At 37.7% G+C, this 21,797-nt stretch overlaps 1 long non-coding RNA gene across 1 annotated transcript in view; it reads left to right on the top strand.

The window, feature by feature from the left end:
- The window catches only part of LOC138760101 (uncharacterized), a 43,149-nt gene that overhangs the window by 13,615 nt on the left and 7,737 nt on the right, over positions 1-21,797 (top strand). The window contains exon 2 of the long non-coding RNA XR_011355406.1: positions 352-477. This is a non-coding gene — a long non-coding RNA (uncharacterized lncRNA). The remainder of the gene's footprint in view (positions 1-351; positions 478-21,797) is intronic.

The raw sequence follows: 21,797 nt of genomic DNA, 5'->3' as shown, positions 1-21,797 counted from the left end.
GATACTATATATTTATAGTTAAAACACAGACAAACCACACAAAAGCTAAAAATGTGACGAATTAAATTAAAATGGACACATTGAGATATAGCACAATTGTGTTTAAAACACAAAACTTATTTTGCTTAACAAAAAAATGTATAATAGCATGTAATTATTGTTTTTAGCTGCGTTTTTTAAAAACTATTTTAATCAGTGTTTATTGAGATAATAGGTATGGTTAACAGGTTTTTAATTTTTTTATTATCTCAAAAACTAATCTATTTCAAAAAGACTAAAAAGAGTTGTATCCCAAATTGCTTTTTATCTTCATTTTGTATTCAAGTAATTTTGTTTCTTTTTTTTTTCCAGTCCCTTCAAAAATAATGAAACGAGGGTATAATAAACAATACATGAAGTTTGGATTCACATCCTTCTGTGATCATGAAGATTTAAAAGGAGTGCATTATCTACCACAGAACCAAGGATGTGGAAATGGTAAAGAAACTTCAGGAACACGGGTCTCATGAAAGTGGCTGGAGCTTTGAATTTGGGTGGAAGTTTTTATGTTCAATGTATGCTTGCAGTGTTTTTTTTTGTTCCTTAAAATTATTTTAAAATACTTTAAATTAGACAAGGACATGTTTCTTACAGAGCTGCCTTTCACTTAAAAATATTACTCATTCATTGCTGTGAGTGGGCTGTGGCATGTTGGGCTGAAAGCCAGGTGGGCCTTAGACCAAAAAAAATGTTGAGAACTACTGGCATAATGCCATGGACAGACATTTTGGTTTGGCTCACGAGAACCAAGTATAGAAACCAGGATTTGAGAGGGTGCTGAGGGCAAGAAGGGCTCCCTAAGGGTCCTGGCTGCTGAAGGCTTCCTCATCGTGCTGGAGCTTTGGATCTGGGTTCGAGTTGCTGATGTTTTGAACTGAACTGGAGTCTTGTGTAGCGGCAGAGGCTGCAGGAGTGCTGGAGGCAAATTCATGACACTCAGTGGCCATGAGGGGACTCTCTTTTGCTTCTCTTTCTCTGACTGTAAGGGGTGCCAGACAATACTAATGGTGAATTTTTGTCTGAGGCAATTTTGTGTAATATTACATTTTTGAGTTTGTTTACATGATAATATATAGTATCTGATCTGATTAGAATGGGTGTGGAATTGAAATATTTAGTTCCCTGCTATTGCAGAAGAAAGTGAAGGTGCTCAATGAAATGGTCTCTGATGTAGAGAAGGCCACAATGGGAGCACCAGATGCAATGGATGACATGAAATACTGCTTCACTTTTGGAGGAGTGATGGTAAAATGACTACAGGTCATTCTGAAATAAACAAGACATTAGGAATTTTACTCTAAACTCTACACTTTGGAATTCAATAAAGATATTACTTCTATGTCAGATCTGTTAGATTGTTTGAATTTACCAACTATTTCACAGGATAAATGCACAAGTCTTGAAGCACCAATTTCTCAAGGTAAATTATTTATAATTATTTCCTCATTGCAATCTGGTAAAGCCCCAGGACCAGATACTCTGTTGAATTCTAGAAATCCTTTCCCAAATGGCTTGTACATCATTTAAGCTCTATCTTGGATGTTTCATTTAGAGAAGGGAATCTTCCTTCCTCTTTTAATGACAAAAAGGAAGGAACCAACTGAGTGTGCTTCCTATAGACCCATTTCATTACTTGATGTAGATATGAAGATCTTATCTCAACTCCTTTCTCATAGAATAGAGAATATCATTAATCTTCAATTCTGATCAGACAGGTTTAATTAAAATCATTATTCTTATTATAATATTCATCAATTTTTGAATGTGCTCTCTCATTGGATGCTGAAAAAGTGTTTGATCGAGTGGAATGGGAATATATGTTTGCCACTCCAACGAAATTTAATTTTAGTCATATTTTTATCAACTGGGTTAAATTACTGTATTTATGCCCGAGCACTTCAATATGTTCAAATTTGCAACTATCAACATTTTTTTAGGATTTGTAGGGGAAGTCGATAGGTTTCCCCTTAAGCCCTTTGCTTTTTGACCTGAATTTGGAACCTCTAGCTGTTGATCTGTGTGATAGTAGAGATTTTAGTGGTATATTTAGAAAGGGAATCGAACATAAAGTCTCCTTGTATTTAGATGATCTCTTGATATTTATTTCCAATCTAATATTTCTTTACCAAATATATTAATTTTGTTGGCTCAACTTACTCAGTTTTTGGGGTTTAAAATATAATTTCATAAGAGTAAATTATTACCTATAAAAGAACCTTCCGCAATCTATGCTAAATTCTCTTTTAAAATAAATAAAGACCAATTCAAATATTTGGGAATCACAATTACAAATTATCGAAAGAAATTTTTTTAGGGTTAATTAACCAGACTAAAGACTTGTTGATGGGATGGTCACCCTTATATATGACAATGATTGGATGTAATAATTCAATTAGAATTAACATTTTACCTAAAAATGTTTCAAACTTTTCCATCTTTCATTCCTTAAACTTTTTTAAATTCATTGAATTTGATTATTTCCTTGTATATGTGGCAAGGTAAACAGACCCATATAAATAAGACATATCTTCAAAGGACCAAAAGGAATGGGGGCTTATCTCTTCCAAATTTTAGATTCTACTATTGGGCAGTCAATATACAGAATTTATTATCACTATTAACTTTTCAGATGATCATCCTTCTTGGGTGGAAATGTAACTGAGTTTTTCTAAAAATATAGCCATGTTGGCAGTTTCAGGTTCTTCTTTATCCTTTACCTTTTCAAAATTGACAGATAACATGATAAAGAGACATAGGTTGAGTATTTGTGGACAATTTAGGAAGTGTTTTGGCTGTCTCAATGTTTCTCTTCTTAGCCCTATTATAAAGAATCATCTTTTTCAACCATCTATCTTAGATTCAGGTTTCAAGGAGTGGGTTAGATTGGGTATAAAAAGTTTTAGATATCTGTACATTCAAGGTAATTTTGCTTCATTTGAACAACTAACAGTGAAGTTCAACCTTCCTGACAAGCATTTTTTAGATTCCTACAAATTAGTTATTTTGCTCAGACAAAACTTTCTCATTTTCCTTGGATTCCCAAAACCAATATCCTTGAGTTACTTTTTGATTTAATCTTTTCTCATGGTAGATAGATAGCAATTATTTATGATAATTTGATGGATCTAAGAATATGTTCAGGGATGGGAATTAAGAATGAATGAGAAGGAGATTTGAATACATCAATTCCAGATGAAGACTGGAATACCATGCTTGACCTAATTAATAATACTTCATTCTGTGCATGACATTGTTTAATGTTAAATAGTTTAACTTTGGATATATGTATTCTATCTTGTTTTTATTCTGAATTTGATCTACTACGTGATAAATGTAAAATATTTGAGGCCTCTCTGATTTATGTTTTGGAAATGCCCAAAACTAAAAGATTTTTGGGAACAATTCTTCCAAACTTTATCAGAGATTCTTAGGATTAAATTGGAACCGTGCCCTTTTAACGCTTTGTTTGGCTATTCTTTAGAGGAAAATATTTCCTTGAACTTAATTCAAAAAAGAATAATAGCTTTCACTTCTTTGATAGCTGGATGAAAAATTTTGATGAAATGGAAATATAACTTAGCACCAACTTATGCAATTGGTACAGGATATTTTGTCTTGCTTGAGTTTGGAGAAAATTAGATATAGCATTAAAGAGATCAAGATTGAATTTGACAAGCTATGGGGCCCATTCATAAGCTACTATCACAATTTGAATACAGAGGCGGGGATGCTCTGGGGGCTTCCTGTCTGATATCTGGGAGCCAGTGCTTGATTCCTTTATATTATTATTTGCTGGTGACTATGTTTAGAAGGATGGGTAGGATTAGAGTTGGTGGGGGTTCTTTTCCTTCTTTAAAATTTTTCATTATAAGTAGAGGAGATGAGTCCAATTAAATAAGCAACAATGAATATGCTGTAATATTAGAATATGAGATTGAGTTTTTATATGGGAATTTCTATTTTATTCTAGCATTGCATACAAGACAATGTATAAATCATTTATGATTCACATTCTGTATTACATTATATAAAATTTATGCAACTAATACATAACAAGCAATATTTCTCTCCACTAAATCAATAAAAATATTTTAAAAAGAAAGAAATATTGCTTCACTTGGAAGGACTGTTTGGGATCCTGAATGGTGGTGAGGGAGGAAGTGTGGGTACAAGTATAGAGGTAGGTACCAATGGTGCGACTGGTTAGAAAGGATATGGGGACAAGGGAGTCCCAGAAGCAGTGGTCCCTGCAGAGAAGGGAAGATGCATCTGGTGGTGGTGGGATCATATTGTTGGTGGCAGTAATTGCAGAGGATAATATGTTAGATTTGGTTGGTGGTATGGTGAGAAGGGGAATCCTCTTTTCATCCAGGAGCAGATGGGGCTAGGACAGATGTACAGGAATTAGAGGAGATGTGGATAAGGGCTGTTGATGGTAGCAGAGAGGAAACTATGTTTTCTGAAGAAGGAGAACATCTGGATGATCTGGAATGGAAAACCACATCCTGGGAGCAGGTGTGAAGCAGATGGAGGAATTGAGAGAAAGGAACAAAATCCTTGCAAGGGATAGGGTGTGAAGAGGTGTAGTCGCGGTAACTGTGAGAGTTGGTGGGTATGTAGAAAATATCTATGGAGAGTTTATCTAGTTCTTGAAATCCAATCATTTAAATGCTTCATGATGTTCACCACTTCATTTAACTAGGAATAAATATGAAATCAACAGTCCTAGTCAATGAGAACAGTTATCAAAGTTTTGAGTGGTTAAACTATAATCTGTTTAGGGCTAACTCTATCCTGTCATCATATGCAGAATAAGAGCATTGAATTAGATCACATGTATCAGGCCCACTAATTATTTCAGTGTTCTTCAAATGATTATGCAAATCATACATGTGATGGTTACATATCAGAGTTTTCTGCACGCAATGTGTAATTTTATGGGTCATTGCTATATTTACTTTTCTAATGTTTATCATGGTGATGCTTACTGCTAAATAAATTCCAACTATTATCTAACAAAACAAAATTTTCAGTGTCTCTCATTAATTGTGGGAGCTCTTTTCCAATAGAATTCAAACTTAGGCAATATATCTTGTGAAGATCGATACATTTTCAGTCAGCAAAGAAAATATTGTTCCTGCATTTAAATTGTAGAACTGTGCAATCTATTAAACTCAATTTGTTGTGAGTGTTTTTGTAGAATGACATATTCCCCAACACGCTTTTGCATTAGGATTTATTCATTCAATTCACTAATTGGTTAATCTTGTAAAATGTTTTGTGATAAATTATGTTTCAGTAGAATGGTGACAATAAGCAATTCTGAAGAATGCAAATATGAATAATTTCTATCTTTTTAGTGGTACAAAAACTGAATTTAATAAAAGCACATATAATTGCATGGCATTTTTATTCTTTAGAGTAAGAAAAAATATATTGGGGTGGGGCCCCTAAAGGATAAGGGAGGCAACATGCGCTCAGAGGAGAGGAGGATGGGGAGGTCCTAAATGAATACTTTGATTCAGTATTTACAAGAGAAAAGGACCTTGATCAGGGTGAGGTCTGAATAAATCAGGCCTGTGCACTGGAAAATGTAGAGATTAAGGAAGAGGAAGTGTTGGATCTTAAAAAAATCAAGATTGATACATCCCCAGGGCTGGACACAATATACCCTAGGTATATTCATGATGTTCACCACTTCATTTAACTAGGAATAAATATGAAATCAACAGTCCTAGTCAATGAGAACAGTTATCAAAGTTTTGAGTAGTTAAACTATCATCTGTTTAGGGCTAACTCTATCCTGTCATCATATGCAGAATAAGAGCATTGAATTAGGTCAATGTGAGGTGAGGGAAGAGATAGCTGGAGCAGTAGCTATGATCTTTGAGTCCTCTTTGGTCACAGGGGAGATGCCAGCAGATAAGAGAATGGCAAACATAATCCCCTTGTTTAAAAAAGCTAATAGGGAGATTCCTGAGAGTAATAGGCCAGTGAGCCTTAAGTCAGTGGTGTGCCATCTATTGCAGAGGATTCTTAAGGATAAGATCCACGAACATTTGGAGAACTACAGTCAAGGATAGTCAGCATGGCTTTGTGAAGGAAAGATTCTGCCTCATGAGCCTAATTGAGTTTTATGAGGAGGTAACAAAAGAAATTGATGAGGGTAGGGTCCTAGATATAGTCTATATGGACTTTAACAAGGCATTTGACAAGACTCATACAGAAAGTCATGAGGCATGGGATCATGGAACTTTGGCTGTGTGGATAAAAAAAAATTGGCTTGCAGGTAGAAAGCAGAGAGTAGCAATGGACAGAAAGTATTCTGCCTGGAAGTCAGTGACTAGTGGAGTACTTACTGCAAGGATCTGTTCTGGGAACTCTGCTCTTTGTGATTTTTATTAATGATCTAGATGAAGAGGCAGAAGGATGGGTCAGTAAGTGTGCAGATAATACTGAGATTGGAGGAGTTGTGGATGGAGCTGAAGGTTGTCAACGATTACAAGAGGATATCAGGTTCAGATTTCAGATTTATTGCCAGAGTACATACATGACATCACATACAACCCTGGGAATCCATTTTTCCTAAGGGTATGGCAGAATTACCACAAATTTATAGTGCAAAAAAATAAAAACAAACTGTAGACAGCATAAACATGTAAACAAATAAAAGAACTGTAAACAGATAATGAATATAAACCAACTGACTGTGCAATACAGAGAAAGCAAAAGAAGACCAATAAAGCGCATAAGAGTCATTAAATGAGTCTCTGATTGTGTAAGTGGTTAAAAAGTCTGATGGTGGCAGGGTAGCAGCTGTTCCTGAACCTGGTGGTGTGAGTGTAGAAGGATGAGAGAAACTTAATAGAGATCTACAAGATTATGAGAGGCTTAGATAGGATGGACAGGGCAGGAATAACAAACACCAGAGGACATGTACACAAAGTGAAGAGAGGGAAGTTTAGGGGGCACATCAGGGATTAAAAAAAAATTAATGGAGAGAGTTGCGGATGCTTGGAATGGCTTGCCACAGATGGTGGTAGAGGCTGAAACATTGGGGCATTCAAGAGAGATAGATACATAGATGGAAGAAAAATAGAGGGTTATGGAAAGGGAGCTTTTAGCACTTTATAAAGGAATGTATGGATGAGCACAACATTGAGGGCTGAAGGGGCTGTGCTGCACTGTAGTGTTCTATGTTCCATGTCCCAAAGGACTTTAGAGCCAATGAAGCGTGTTTGATATACATTCATGGTGTTAAAGAAAGAAAACACAGCAATATTCAACAAACAGCGATTTAATAATAAATGAAAAATAATTTGTTTCTCCTTGATGAATGCATTTTGGTCAGGTCACCAGGAGACCTATCTACTTTGTGTTCATGTAGTGTCATGGCATCTTTTACATCTGCTTGAGAGAACAGTTATGGACTTAATTTATCACATCGTCTGAAAAGCATTATGACCTTGGGCAGCCTAGATTATGTGCTGAGGTCATTGGAGCAGAGTTTGAAACAATAATCTCCAAGCTCGAGAATGTGTGCTTCATATCTTTACAAACAATGAACTGTTCAAAATGGAAACTATACACGGTAAAATGTATATGACAATAAACTCATTATTTTGCCCCTTGAGCATCTTCTGCTGATAAAGAGTTCAGAGCTGAAGAGAAACAAAAACTTCTGATCCTGGAATCTTAAGTGAACCAAGAGAAACTAGAGGGATTCGACAGCATCGTGGAGAAAAATGGTTAGTCATTGTTCTGGGACAGGACCCTTTGTTGAAACATAAAGAGATCAGAGACAGAAGGTAAGTAAGGCAGACTGCAGATGCTTAAAAAAAAAACTGCAGAAATAAACAAAATTCTGGAGGAATTTGGGCAATATCTATGGAAGGCAGAAAATGGTTGGTGTTTTGAGCCAAAACCTTCAATCGGGCATCACTGATGAAGGGGTTTAAACTGAAATGTCGCCTGTCTTTTGCCTTGGCGGCCACCTGGCCCGCTGAGTTCCTCCTGCATTTGTGTGTTTCTCAAGGGATCAGAGCTGTTATCCTTCTTGTGTTCTTCATACTCTTGGTTAACAAATGGAGCTTAGTCTTGCATTTATATTTAACAGCTGGCCTTGCATTAATTAGCACTTGTAGAAGGGAAATCCAAACTTCTGTCATTCTTTAATTGTAGATAATTTTCCAAACCTCATTCTTGAAAGACCTGGCTCTAATTTTAGACACTGCATCTGGAGCTAGACTCTTCAGCCAATAGAAACTTTTCTTCCCTATTTATCCTAGAATATCTTGAATATTTCAATCACTGCATCAGGTACATTTCAGGGAATAAAATCATAGAAGCATCACAGAGCTGCACAGTAATGGGAACAGGCCTTTCAGCCCAACTCATCCAGGCTGACCAAGTTGTTTATCTGAGCTAATTGAATTTGCCTCTGCTCAACCCATATCTGTGAAACCTTTTCTATCCACTCTTATGGGCCCAGAGGACCCCAAAATCCAGCAGCAATACAAATTCACCAAGACAAATGGTTACTTAAACAAAAGTTACTTTTAATGATCTTTAAACATGAAAACAGGATCAAAATTTAACATTACTATTAGCTTACTTAACCCCCTTTTAATTCTAAGTACACATGTTTGTAATGTGTATACAAGTTCAGAAAAATTCTTTGATTCACAGTCCAATCTCACTTCTCACTCCTCCAAGTCCACTTGTTGCAGGCAATTCTTATACTGTGCACAGAATTTAACATTTATCAATTTTACCAGGCTTTGGTGCTTGAAAGGTAAATAGTTACTGCTAAGGAAGGTTCTTGTCAGTTTTCAGAGAGAGATTTGTTGCTCATTGGACACAAACTGCCACATCAGTGTCTTTCCAAAGAAACTTACCCCATCAGGGCTTTCAGGTCACTACAGAGTTTCTTTTTGTTTCCCTTATTTCAAGTGAAACATTATACAGCCAGTCATCTCCTCTTGTATGGACTACAAGGGCTTTGACCAGGCTGAACTAAGAACTCACAACCCATCTTCAAAATGGATTTTTTCCTGAAGCTTCTGTCTTTGAGAAAACCACAATACCCTCTTAGACTGTGGCTCCGGACCTAATCGTTCATCTGTTGCTTTCCGAAACAATAATCCATTACTCCACAGCATGTCCAATTAACACCTACTTGTGAAGTCTCTATAAGCATTCTTCAAAGTTTTTGCAAAGGCTCCTGGAGCCTGGACTGTCTGACTTCAGCAGAGCTCTGGCATTTTAAATGAGATCTGTTTTGAAGTGTTTGTATCTGTGTGTGACCTACACTAAAAAAAACCTGCCACAATTTATCTCCTTTTTAAAGATATTTGTATCTAATATATAACATAATCTGTCACACCACATACTTGTCCAATTGTCTTTTAAATGTTGTGGTTGTACCTGCCTCCACCACTCTCTCTGGCTGCTCATTCTATATGTACACGACCGTAGCATGTGTAATTAAACTTTGTAGCATAAATTGGAGTTTGCTGCCTTGAAAACCATTTGCCATTATTTTGCACATTCCCTTAATCTATTCATATTTCTTTGCAGTTTTGATTTTTTAAAATCTCCTCTGCTATGTTACCTCTTAATTGACACTTCCCTATGATGTGTTACAGGCCATTTTGTTCTGGGGCATGTATTTTGAGCAGTCTTGCAATATGTATTCCCTTGAGATTATGTGCAGAGTTGAGAGAATTTCAATTTGATATTTGCATCTATGAAAATTCTACTTTTGAGTTATAAATTCTGTTCATCTTCACAGAAATGATTTTGGGGCAGTATTTAGTTTCAGGTTTGGATTTTGAAGTAAAGTGAATCCATTCACATTTGAACTGAAAGGCCTCTTGCTCCGAGTTTCATGTACAAGAGCTGAGGATGGAATGACATCATGTCTATTGCCTTATGCTTGGCAATCAGGCAACATGCATCTCCTGGATCCATCGATGATCTTGTTAGCCTTTCCTCCTTTCCCTGCCACTACCTCCCTTCTCTCTCCCTTTCCCACATCTTTTTATTTAGGAGCCTGGCTGTTTTATGCTCATGAGTGCAGCAGGAGAACATCATAATAAAGTTTGAGAGTAGCATGCATTGATGAAGTGCTCTGACCCAGAATGTTGCTTATGCTCGACTTCCTATAGATCCTGCGTGACCTGGTGAGTTACTCCAGCACTTTTGGGTATTGCCCATATACATTCTGCATCCCTTTCATAGCTCATTAGTTTTCTCTCCTTTGTACACCCTTTCAATCCCTCCCTTTATTACCCTCCCACACCTGGTTTGATCAGATTATCACCCACATACCTATTTAAATGGGTTTCTTCTCTTTTGGTTCACCCTTTTTCCTCCCACACCTGCTTCCATTAGTCGATCATCCCTTCTGTTTCCTTCTATCACCTACCAGTCCCGTCTTAACACCTATCCCTCCTCCCCCACCTGGATCCCTCTGCCAGTCATGTACCCCTCCCTCATCTGGATCCACCTATCACCTACCAGCCTCTGAATCACTTCTTCCTCTTGTTTCTAAATACTGCCAATCTTCTCTCTATGCTCTCGGTCCTGATGGAGGTCTTGACCTGACACATTGACTAATCCCAGCCTCCATGGGTGGAGCTTAACCTGCTGGCTTCTTCCAACAGTTTGTTGTTTGCACGATGTTTCAGCTTGTACAATCTCTTATCATTCTAGTTGGTTATGTCTTGTTAGATGACCAAGAAATATCCACACCTGTTTCAGTACTAATTTTTCTCCTTTGCTTTAAGTTAGAACTACACAAGAAAACAAAACCACATGATTACACCCGTCCTCAAGATCCTCTGAGTCCTCAGATTACTGTATATGTGCTGCCTGAGCTACACGTGCCAGCACAAGGATTCTCTCTGTCGCAATCCTCTCTCGACTGGCAGTCCAACTTCACACTTTACCACTTTCAGTGCTTCAACCAGACACTTTTTTTCTTCCCATTTGACAGCAAACATCAAAGCTCTTATATATTCGTACTCCATCAGATCTTCCTTTATTTATTTTCTGCTGAGTTTCCTGTCTTACTCACAAAATGGAGCTTGGTGAATGGTGCACAGAGCTTAGCTTTTTATTGTATCCCTGCACAGCTAATGAAAAACCATTCAACTCATTTTCATTCTTGCCCCTTGGTTTTCCCTCCTGATTCTGAACAAATTAGCTTTCTCCCCTATGTCCCCATCTCTGTGAATTTTGAGCCTGCCACAATGCTGCAATTTCCTTTCACTGCTCTCTCTCCCTCTGTGCTCAATTTCTTTGGTCAAGTGTCTTCATCCTTTGGACATTTTTCTCTTTCAATATTTTTATTATATTTTTATATAATACAGAAAAAGAGTGCAGTACATGACAACGATATACCTGTAATAAAGAAAGCAAACTCACTATGACAGAAAAAATACATCATGCAATACTATTAATTCAAAGATAAAGTAAAAAAGAGAAGAAAAATAATTTTATAATCCAAACCATTCCAAAGTTGCATGGCTAATCATCGTCATATCCATCCCTCGAGGTCAAGGATGATGGCCTTTGTTCCTATGGGGGTCTCAAGTGGCTTACGAGTCCAGTTTTGGAAAGTGACCCATCAAGTGAAGATGCCTATGCACATATTGGTTTAACATGTACTTGGTGTTGCACTCCAAGAAGCGCATGATGCTTCACAAATCAACCAACTAATTCCAATGGCATGAAAACCATGACGATTGGAGTTGAATTTGTTGCAGCCTTTGTCCACCTCCACAGCCATTGAGTTCAAAGTAATTTTGTCCGCCTGTTCCACCATTGAGGTCTTGATTGGATTGTTCTTTGTCAGGAATCTCACCCTCAAACTTACTGCCATGGGTGACCCAACCAGGAGCATAGCTCCAGACGGCGTCGCTCTCGGGATCTCAGGACCACACAAGGTGACAATCCACAGAAAATATAAAGAGAAAGTACACTACTAGTAAAAATAAAAAAAACACACAAATCCACGAGAATCACAGATCACTTAATTATCATTACCATTAATGGTTATGGAAAAACTGAAAAAGAAACCTCAAAGATATGAAAAAATTAAATTTAAAATACTTGCTGAACATCTAATTTTCTCCCAAGTTAAATATGACATCAAATTGTGTAACCTTTGATTTTGAGTGGGTGGGACAGCATCTTTCCATCTGATCAAAATAACACGTCTTACAATAAGAGAGGCGAAGGCTAATATATGACATTGAGATAAAGACAATTTCATTACCTTCTGTTCATCTGTCCCAAACAAGGCTATTAAAGGATCTAGTAATAGGTTTATATTAATAATTATTGATAAAGTATGGAAAACTTCTTCCCAATATTTGACAAGGGTCAAACAAGACCAGAACATATGAATTAGTGAACCAACCTCATTTCAGCATCTGTCACAATAAGAACTAATATTAGGATAAATATGAACTAATTTAACCTTTGAAATTATAAGCTCTATGCACAACTTTAAATTGTAATAATGAGTGGCAGGCACATAGAGATGGTGTGTTAACCAATTTAAAATTAGAGTTCCAAGAATCTTCAGGAAATGAAATATGAAGACCTGCTCCCATGTTTTAAAAAAAAAATTATCCAGTGAAGCTTGCCTGATTGCAGCAGTGTCATGCAAAAGATATTAACCTTTTGTGAGATGGTTGTAGATTGTAACTTGGTTCCTATCAAATTCATAACAAGAGCTTGAAAAGAGGCTTGATAGTTGAGAATAAAGTGTCCTTAATCTGCAAATACCTAAATAAAAGTGAGAGTTGCTCGAATGTAGCAAGATTATTGTCAATAAATAAATCATAAAAATGTTTAACACCTAATCTGAACCGTTCCTGAAAGGCAGAGTCCATCAAAGGTTGAAAAAAGTAATTTGATAGATTAAGACTAAAAAGGAGAAACCTTTTGGAGTCCAAAATATTTTTATAAACTGGAACCAAGGCCTAATCGGGTGTTTGACCACTAGATTATCAATCTTTTTACCAAAAGAAAGAGGTAAAAGCTCTCCAAGTCTTGAAACAATAGAAAATTTCGCTCTCCATTGATGTTGCCAAGCCCGCTGAGTATTTCCAGCATTTTCACCTTTTATTTCAGCTTCCCAATATCTGCAGGTTTTGCTTGTGTTTTTAGAAAATGAGAAATCCATATCGGAGGACAGTCAAGTTTAAACAAAGGAAACTAAAGGGCCAGTTTGTGCAGTTAGAAGCTGTAGTCAAACCAATCTGTTGAAGAAACCTGCTGGATGTTTAATTAATTAATCCCATTTGTTAAATGAGATTCTGTTGTGAATAGAATTTAATTTGTTGGTTACCATGCATGATCACCTGTTTCTTTTGAAGTAAAGCAGTTTAACAAATCATATCTGGCTTTGTTCCAATTTGCTTCTCGTTATGTCTTTGGAAAGATAAGAAAAGAACCAGTGACTAGCTGACCTTGACCCAGAAACTCATTGGTGTGGTGTGATTCAAACATGGTGTTTATATCTCATAAACATATAATTCAAAATTAGTTCATTATGGTGTAGTTAACAAAATAGTAAATCAATGAGCTTTGAAAGAGACAAAGACAATTATAATACATATGTTCAAAATAACTATTTAAACCCATCAATATTGCCATAAATGGAGTAATGCACTGATTGTGGATGAAAGGCCAGGTTTACCTACCAGCAGGTAAGTAAGGCCAGCTGGTGAGGGCAAAACATGTTGAGTTGTGAATGGCACTGCATTTGTGTGCATTGAGTTTAATGACAGAGGCGGATTGTGTTGGACATCCTCAGCATTACACTGGGAATTTGGTTTTGCAGTCTTATACCAGTCTCACTCCATGCTGGATCAATGGTGGTTCTCAGCCCTCCAGATCAGATGAGGGAAAAAGTAATTCATGTCTGTTCAGTTGTTCATATTTTTATTTTAGTCTTATGTTTTAAATTGTATCATATAAATTTTAAAAATATTCATTAATTTTCAAAAAAATACTTAATTAATTTTTACTTTTCATGATAATTTACAACAATTCAAATACTTTTGAAGTATCTCTGTAATCAGAGAGGTCAGAGGTAAGTCGAGAAACCTACCTGCTGCAAAGACCTTGCTTCACCTATGTGGTTACCTCCAGAGTATGGAGAGTCCATTCTGGTCCTGAGCATTCAGCTAATGACAGGCCATTGGCAGTTGGCCGAAAACAACTCAGTTTAGCCTGCTGAATTCTAAATTTCCAATCTCTTCATCGAACGTGACTAATTAAAGTAAATTACTTAGGTTTTGAACAAACTCAAAACTCCTGTGAACTCTCCAAATTTAATGGAGTTTCTGATAGCATGTGAAGGTTAATTTTCTTTATTTTTCATCATTATAATTGAGATCATTTGTTCCATTGAGTCAATTCTGGCTCCCAGAGGACCCATCAATCCCAATTCTCCACTATCTGGTAGACAATTTCCTCTCACATGCCAATCATTCTGATTTGTTTCCCCTCCATTCCACCACCACCCCCCCCACCTCCCAGCCCTCACACCACCAATTTTTTCTGCACTGGGGGCAATTTACATTCACCAATAGTGTTTCTTTGAGATGTAGGAGGAAATTAGAAGACCCAACAAAATTCTACATGGAGAGCACCTGAGATTGGAATTGCACTCAAAAGCAGCACTAACTGCTGCACTTATCTCTTCTTTATATCTTCATCATTGTATTTGTGGGTTCTTATGCCTCTGGTCTACAGGGACCTTGAGGCATACTCAGGAACAATGGAATGTGAAAAATCTTTTCCCCATGCTCCATCCCTTATCGTCACACACATATTGGGCATTTTCCACATCAAACCAAAGGAAACCCCATAAATAAGTCACTGCATTGGCATAAACCTCAAATAATTTTGGAGTCAAGAGTTGCAGTTCATCCTTTGCTGTGGTTCTGGTTTCCATAACTGGATTTTGAGCAATTTACACACAGTGCACTATATCAGGAGTGACCAGGAATTGAGCAAAGCTGAGTCATTTCTCAATGCATAGTTATAAGCGTCAGCTTTTATCCCTTTGACATTCCAACTTGCAGTGGAATGAAGAGATGAAGTGACTGCTTGGTAGGGGTTTTATTCCCAATTAATGATACGATTAAGAAAGACTTGGGGGTGAAGATTTATCAGTAGATCATATTACTTATTACTTGGATCGTGATGTTTGCAGAGAAGCTTCAATCAGCTAATGTTGTTTGTGGATGATTAAAGAGTTTTGGATGATAAACAAATATCACATTCCGTTTTCTGAAGAAATGATCAGTGAAGTTGTTTTTTGTGCTACTTTCAACTTCTGGACCTCATGCTGGAGCAACTGTGGAATTCACTAAGACAGCAGTGCCATCAATAATTTTTAAAGCCAGTTCTGCTATGCACAGCAGAAAGACTCATTTTAAAAGCATTCGAACATCCTGAGAGGAGCAAAAGAACAACAGAGACAACATTCAAGGCTGTTGATTTCAAGATCCATCAATTACATAACAGCTCCCACCCAGGCATCTGATAGGAATGTACAGGTCTGTGTACATAGAAAGTTCTTCCTACTGTGAGAACGTAAATTGTTTCATGATGGCACTACCATCATTACAGGTGATATTGTGTGTTAATAATTCTGCTAAAGTTGATGATTTATTTTTTTCTTGCTACTTCTGATACAGTCAAGACCTGATCGTTGACTGATGATTTACTTCTGCATAAAATATTAACCTATATGTCTCTCAGTAACTGTTATTTATTTGTGATATTTTTATCCCATGCTTTTTTTAAAAAAAAATGGCCAACTTATGGCCTAAAGCAAAAACTGACAAGTACAGTACCTAACCATTAACAGTCTGCAGAAGAGAAATATAATGGGGTGCAAACTGATGTTTCTCAGGAATCCTTTCAACTATCGCTTCCATAATCCACTTGCTGCATTTCTCTGCTTCCTTGTGGTCTTTCCCAGATCCGACAGGTGTACAGCCTCCTCCCCTGTGTCTTTATCAGCCAAGGTTTTCCTATTAAATTAGAAACACTGTGTTTGTCTCCAGTTGGCTATGATTGTTGACAAGGCAAAACCTTGTTTAACGTACTGTTGCAATTATATCATAATCAATTGTGCAACCAGGTCCTCCTGCAATCACCAACATGCTCTGTCCTAACCCATCACATTATTTGTTCATCCCTGGCCATGAATTGTGATGCTGTGCTCTGCGATTTGCTTTGGGAGCTCTTCACCTTCTCTTGAGACTTTTACTCTGGTTTTAAATCCTCTCTGCTTTTATCATCTACAAAATACCAGTCTTATGCCAGGCAATTACTCAGGAAGGTTTTGAGGATTCATTGGGCTTAAGGATGTTAAAAAAAATTCAAGTGGTTCTCAACCTTTTTCTTTCCACTTATATACCACTTTAAGTATTCCCTATGCCATAGGTGCCCTGTGATTAGTAAGGGATTGCTTAAGGTGGTAAGTGGGTGGAAAGAAAAAAGTTTGAAAACCACTGTTTTAATTGTACCTCATTGATTCATTATGTGCACGGTTTCATAACTCCTAAGGAAATGGGCCAATGACCATTTTTCTCAAGCAAAATATTTCAGTAACAGTGATTCTCAACCTTCCCTTCCCACTCACATACCACCTTAAGCAATCCATTACTAATCACAGAGCACCGATGGCATAGGGATTACTTAAAGTGGCATGTGAGTGGAAAGAAAAAGTTTGAGAACCACTGGTTGAACCAAGTTGGGTCTGTTGGTGTTAAAAAGGAGAAACTGCAGTTTCTGTGATGGAAGTACAATACACAAGAGTGCTGCAGAACCTCAACAGGACACTCAGGATCTATAGGAAGGAAAGGATAAGCAACATTTTTGGCCTGAGCCCTTCATCAAGGTGGGAGCAAAAAGCATATTTGCCATCCCTGGCTGTGTTTTATTTTGACATTCCTCATGGCAAACATGCAGAAATTCTAATGTCAGTGCAATACTTCCTCTGATTAGCATTAACTTGCGAGTGTAGAAACCACTCAACAGAATATAACCTGAAAGATAAAAGACCAACAATAACCTTGACATAGATATGATCATATTAATGCAGAAATGCTCTTTGAAGTGTCAACAAAATGATCTTTCCCCATTAAAACCACATGCACCAGAGCATGTCACTAAATTAGGGGGTGTATAAGAAAATCAAGGTGAATAATTTCAAACAAATGCCTCCACAGGCAGCTGGTCCTCCCCATAACTGGTTGTTTGCCCCTCTGATGACTGTTCAGGGGTGTAGACTGGTTGAAGCAGAGGATGAGAGAGGAGTTGGGCCTAGGGTTTGTGGTACACTCAGCACCAGCCATTGGCTTGCAGTAGAGTCAGGTAAAGCTCAAGGACTCAGCTCTCAATGCCTGGACCAAATCCATGTCGCAACCATTCCGCTCAGGGCTGCCTTAACTCCACGGAAAATCTTAAAATAGATCATTTTAAAATTTGAGTTTATTGTCACACGTCCCTGGTACAGTGAGAAGGGTTTATTTTGTTCATCAATCCAGTTCAAAACATGCACATAGTAGTACAAAGAGCAAAAGCACATAACAGTGTGCACATAGTACATGGCAAAGACAGTGTGCGAGGTTCATACAGGAGTCTGATGTCTGTGGGGAAAATCATATGAATGTACTGCAATGCAAACAATGATACATTTGTCTTCCTCGCAAGAGAAGGTGACACATAGATGCAAGCAACAACAGCAGATTGACAGATCCCTGTGTTCTATAGATGTAAAGTATTTCTAGTTGAATTTGTTCATTAACAAATCCAAAGGCACTTGTCATGGTTTAAGAAGATGCCAAGGTTATAGTTCAGAGTTTCTTGGACTTGCTCTTATTTTATTGTGTTCTAGTGTGTGCTTTAATTGAAAGACTCTTGGATCCTTTTATATACTTCAAAACCCCCACTGTCACCAAAACTGACATCACCACTTCAAAGCCTAAATAATTTAATGGACATCTCATACGATTCACAGAACAATAGCAATACCTTTGTGATTTGCACAGCTCATCTTGGGGCAATGCATGTGTGCGAGCACAGGCACCCACGCGCATATACGCACACGCATTTTGCTTGCTGCACAAACCTACCTTCATTCTTTTCCCCAGGAATTATGTGTATCCTTGACTTTCCCTTGCAGAGTTTTGCTTAATATTGTCTTGTCATTGCTCACTCAGCAACAGCCATCCACAGGTGTGCTCAGCAACATTGCCAGTGCCTCAGACTGTGACGCTAGTCGCCAACGATGTGGCTCATAGGGAAGTCTGTTGTGACTGCAAGGCTTGATCTTTCTTCTTATCTCTTCTTTATATCTTCATCATTGTATTTGTGGGTTCTTATGCCAATGGTACAACAGCAAGAATTGAATGAATAACAGACGAAGTATCATTTACATGTATTTTGTTTAGCTTTCTCTCACGAAATTGCCTTTGATCTTAAACACCATTCAAATACATCATGCACTATGAAGCAGAGATGTCCCCCCATCATCCAAACACAAGTAGAGGCTTCCCCAGATTGCATAGCGAACTGATTCCAAAGGGGAATGTATCAACAGCCTGTGAACAAATATCTGTGGTTTAGGGTCTATTGGCTAGTTCAGTTCCAAGCCTGAAGTTGGAACCAATGCCAGAGAGATCTGAGTGTCTGCAGCTGGGTGCTCCATAATCTATACAGTGGCCAGAAAATTCACCTGGTGTGGGAGTTCAGCATGGTAATGTTCTCCCTTATGAAGTTACCAGTTCACTTGCAGCCACCACTTCTGAGGTATCGCTCTTACCTGTGCAGCTAGATGGACCATTTGTTCCATTGGTCTTGGCCTGCAGTCTGAAACCAAGCAAAAAAACACAATGCAGGAGAAACTCAGCAGGTCAAACAGTGTACTTTATATAGCAAATATAAAGATACATAACCAATGTTTCTGGCCTGAGCCATTCCCTCGATGCCAAATACCTCATGGGCCTTGAAGGACATCTAGAGTCTAGCATGGAAATAGACCATAAGACATAGCAGCAAAAATAGGCTATTCAGCCATTAAAGTCTGCTCCACAATTCAATCATGAGCTAATCATTTTCTCCACTGTCCAGCCTTCTCCCAATAACTTTCGATCTCCTGACTAATCAATAACCTATTCATCTCTGCCTTATGACTTAGCCACCCTCTAGTTAAACAAATTCCTCCACATCTCTGTACTAGCCAGATGCCCTTCAATCTTAAAGTTGTGCCCTCTTGTCCGAGAATCTCACACCTTTCCACATCTACTCTGTCCGTGGCTTTCAACATTCAAAATGTTTCAATGAGATCCTCCCCTTATTCTCCTAAATTCCAATGAATACAGGCCAAGAACTGTCAAATGTTCGTCATATGACAACCTTTCCATTCCTATTTGTGACTCTTTGGCCCAATTTGCTCCTTAGCTCCGACACCACAAAACAATGGCTTACACTATTGCTAAGTATTTTTTTTTGTACTAGGACAACTATGAAGATTTATTATCAATTTTTTTGTATTTATTGTTTTCTTTAATGCAATGAAGTATGCTATTGTTTGTTTTTTATTGTTTTTATAGTTTTTTTAAAGTTCCAGTTCAGATGCAGCAAATAAGAATTTTGGAGCAGATTTACATTGTACTATGTATAATTCTCAATTTATCCCTGCCAACCAGGTTGTTTACTTGAGCCATTCCCATTTCCCTGCATGCCCCTATCCCTCTAAGCCAGTGATTTTCAAACTGCCCCCCCCACCAAACTCACATTCCACCTTGAGCAATCCCTATGCCACTGGTGCTCTGTGATTAGTAAGGGATTGCTTAAGATGATATGTGAGTGGGAAAGGAAGGTTGAAAACCATTGACTCTAGACCCAATTGTTACTGAAATATTTTGCTTGAGAAAAATTGTCATTGGCTCATTTCCTTTGGAGTTATGAAACCGTGCACATGACGAGTCAATGAGGTACGATTAAAACAGTGGTTTTCAAACATTTTCTTTCCACTCACAAACCACCCTTACTAATCACAGAGTACCTATGGCAACCATAGGGAATACTTAAACTGGTGTTGAGTGGAAAGAAAAAGGTTGAGAACCACTGATCGAGATCCTCTTGTAATCTTAACCTTCACAATGTACCACAACATCAATTATGATGCCATCTACAAACTTACATGGTCATCCAAATCATAAAAGGCAGAGTACATGATCGGTCTCCCAGCAGCCACACTACAGCCACAAGGGAGATAGAAAAATACCATGCTTGGATATCAACATACACCTAGAAGATGAACAAATGTGAAAGGAGGTATGGTGCGAAACTTTAGAAGCATATTATGACTTTCCATTTATATAATATTTGATTTTACTTTGTTTCTTAAGACATTAGCAATTTTCAAGTATTTTCTCATTTTTGGTGAAACAATAGTATGGCAGTCAATGGCATAGTTAAATACTTTGCCATGCTTAAGTCATACATTTCTGGTCAATGTGGTCATTTAAAACATCATGGAGCCAGAGTAGACAATAAAAGATCCTTTCCCTCTCAAAGATGATTTGCTTACTTCAATGGAGCACGTGCTTGGAAAATATTTTGAATATGCCATTGATGCCATGTTATTCTGGCAATGACCAAAGTTAACCTCTTAAAATGGAGTAGATTCCCATCTTTACTTGGTCTGCAAGTCTAGAGGTTGAGGAAAATGAGGAAATGTCAATAACATCCATTTTCCGTGGCTCCTTCTCTTCCATCCTCCTGGTTGTAGGATGGAAAGTGCAGTAACAGCTGACAAAGAATTCAAAAACTGATTGTTTATTCAGGTCGACATTATGGTAGAATGATTAAATATTGTCGACTGAATGAAAACTGATCTTTCTACCTCTGAGACTTCATCATTTCTTTCTCATTGTGTACAATCCAAAGGTCAATTGGTACAAAGGCTTTCAATAAAGCACAATTAAAGCTCATCGGGGAATTTTTCATCATGGATGTGTGCGGAATGCATTAGCTTGAATTGCTAGTGCCTGAAAATATTTTCCCATCCACTGCATGCCAATCTGATAAATATATTGCGATGTGCATTTCTCTCAGCTACACTGGCTGCAATAGTGAATATCCACCATCGTACTTAATCGCTCAAAGCATTCAAGCGTTTAAGCCTTGTGCACAACTGCTCTGTAGAGATTATCTCTTGAAACAAGGGTACTACTTAATACAAATACAGTGATGCTGTATGCAGGCATTGAACATATATGATCAAACATTAATCCATCATTGTGTTATGATTTGTACAGATAGACCATTACAGCAGAATGTGAATGAATTTTATGCACCATCTGTGTGCTTCCAGGCTAATTATTGATATCCTATACCGGTGTTAACTTTTAGAGTGTGGAGCGGATTATTTGGCTCATTTTGGGAATTAGTAGTTTGCTAACTCCTCAGGAAAGTTGTCTCTCCATTGTCAGTTCCAGTTGCATCAGCAATACCTCATAGCCTATTACTCTGCAGTTCGTGACAGAAGATTCTCCTTTACTCAATGTCCGGCTATTACTGGAGTAGCCTTATTCACTGCAAATGCAATTGCTGCTCGTCTCCTCTCATATGGATGTAGTCCATGCGTGTGCCATAATATACTTCAGGTTTGTACCTTCCATTTTCCTTTTGGGTGAGATCGGCCATTATGA

This window comes from Narcine bancroftii, chromosome 4, assembly GCF_036971445.1.
Source record: "Narcine bancroftii isolate sNarBan1 chromosome 4, sNarBan1.hap1, whole genome shotgun sequence".
Classification (NCBI taxonomy): Eukaryota; Metazoa; Chordata; class Chondrichthyes; order Torpediniformes; family Narcinidae; genus Narcine; species Narcine bancroftii.
This window is presented reverse-complemented; position numbering and strand designations above follow the sequence as displayed.